The sequence below is a fragment of the Cenococcum geophilum genome, assembly GCF_001692895.1.
Source record: "Cenococcum geophilum 1.58 unplaced genomic scaffold K441scaffold_41, whole genome shotgun sequence".
Lineage (NCBI taxonomy): Eukaryota > Fungi > Ascomycota > Dothideomycetes > Gloniales > Gloniaceae > Cenococcum > Cenococcum geophilum.
In genome coordinates, this window is record NW_027137599.1 from 287,508 (window position 1) to 290,197 (window position 2,690).

Consider the following 2,690-nt stretch of genomic DNA (forward strand, 5'->3'; position numbering starts at 1 on the left):
GCGACCGCACTACTTTACGGCTTACGGACGGTAATAAAGTAAGCCAGTATTTATAGGGCCGTTATATTAGCCCCTCTAAGGCCATCTAGCGGCTATTTAAGTTTCCCGTTTATAAGGAGTTCCCCCCTATAATCTAGCTTATAGTACACCTTCTAGGTAAGCAGCCCGTATACTTTTAGCCGGACTAGTCCGTAGAGGAGATCCAGCAGCGCCTTAAGCTCTCCTACTCTATATTAACGGCCTTCTTTAAGTATAACGCAGATTATAATAGTAGCCATAACTGCCTATATTAAGACTTCCCTAAGCGGTACGTCTTTTATACGAAGCAGCGGGAGTAGCGTCCTTGCTAGCGAGGCACCGCAATAGGCCGTATATATTACTGCAGCCCTATTATAGGTAAGAGGTTCTACTTATAGCTACTTCTAATATCCGTTTCTAGCCCTACCTCCTTTAAAGACCTTCGTACTATTATTAATATAGTCTATCTAACCTTCTAGGCCGCCTACGTAGCCCTAGGGCTACTAGAGGATAACTATAAGTAAATTAATTACTTAACGAAGGCCACCGTTTTTACTATTAGTGCTTAGCTACGCTCCTTATTTATAACCGCTTTACTTTATAGCCCTATTATAGAGCTAGTTACTTTATAGGACCGCTTTAAACAGTCTATCTATAATAATCTACCTTACTTTCCAGCCCGCCAACCTAATGCTCCCCCTATAGTTACTAAGGACAATAACGCCTATCTTAATTACGGCCTATACCTTATCCATTAGATACTTGCAAATTAATAAAAAAACACTTACGGACTATAGTCTGCCCCAGTTTCAGCACCAGTAGGGCGTTATTACGGAGAGAAGTAACCCGCTTCTTATAGCAGAGCTATAGCAATATAACCGTATAGAGGAAGAACGCCAGTTTACTAAGCTATATTAGCAGCTAAATGCAGATTAGGCAGCCTACTTTAATACTATTATTACCGCTATAGATGCGGATCCGCAAATGGCCCGCTTCTTTCTCTAGGGCCCTATAGGCATTAGTAAAACGTTTCTCTATCGCTGCCTTTACCACTACTACCGCTCGCGTAGTAAAATCGTTCTTTACGTAGCTTCTTCTAGCATTACGGCCCTCCTACTGCCCGGCGGCCGTACTACCTACTCCCGTTTTTAAATACCTATCGATCTATATAAAGAGTCTACTTACAACATCTCTAAAAGGTTAAATCTAGCTAAGCTTCTACGCCGTACCTCTCTGCTTATTTAGGATAAGGTGCTAATACAGTACTGCTACTACTTTAAAGCCGTATACCATATGCTTACGGACGTCCGTTCTAACGACTCTACCTTTAGCGAACTCCCTACTATTTTAGGCGGCAACTTTACTTAAATACTGCCTATTGTCCCGCGGGGAAACCGCGCAGCCATTATAGGTGCCTACCTATAGCAGTTATTCCTCTAACCTACCTTCCGTATACTATCCCTACGGTTAAATATATATATCTACTAGGGCAAGATAAATTAGCGGTTTATAGCTTAGGTATAAGCCTTATTTTATAATATAGCCCTAGCCGGTAGTATTACTATCCTACCTAGTATAGCCCAGTTCTAGTCCTAGGAACTCTTTTACGGGCATATATACCCTCCGTAACTGCTTACTTAGGTATATACTACTCTTAATACCTTCCGCGATCGCGCTATCCTAACTATTTATAATAATACTGTGGCTAAGATTAACGAGGCTATCCTTACGCGGCTCTATAGCTCCCTAAGCACCTTTTATTCTATAGACTCTATAGAGCAAAATAGAGAAGAAAATTATATAGAACTGCCGCCAGCAGAGCTCCTATAGACATTTAACCCTAGTAGCCTACCTCCGTTAAAGCTTTCCCTAAAGGTAGGCGCGCCCATAATCCTTTTACGGAACCTCTACCCTAAGAAAGGGCTCTATAATAGCACCCGTATAGTTATTACGCGCCTAGGCCGGCGCTATATTAAAACTTAGATACTTAGCGGCAGCTTTTATAGGCAGCTATGGCTAATCCATTATATTAAGCTTACCTCTACAAACGGAGAACTGCTGTTTATTATTAGTAGAAGGCAGTTTCCAATCTAGCTATACTTTGCTATAACAGTAAACAAGTTATAGGGGCAGTCTTTTAACTTTATTAGTGTTAATTTACGTATACCAGTCTTTACGCATAGGTAGTTATATATTGCGCTATTAAAAGTAACGGATATATACGGGCTTTCGCTATTACTACCGCAGGGAGGTAATACCGCTACCGCTACTACTACTAATATTATATATCCAGAGGTATTACTACCTATTATAGGCTAAGATATAGGGGGATAGTATAGCAGCGGTAGTAGTAGTAGGGTAGTAGTAGGGCAGCAGTAGGGTAGTAGTAGGGTAGTAGTAGGGTAGACTAAGTTTAGAAAGCCAAAAGCCCGCTACAGTATCTATTTAGAAGTCTTACTTTTATAATAAGGTATATTATTTTATTATATAACTACTTCTATAACTGCCCTATAGGGCTAGCAAAACTTTTATAAATGCCCCGTAGGGCCCAGTAAACCCCCCCTCTACCCCCCCTCCCCTACTCCTCATCCTTATCCTCCAACAACTCCTCCTTAAGCATAGCCGCTAAACGGCGAAGCAGCCCCGTAACCTACCCGCGCCGCCCAAGACGG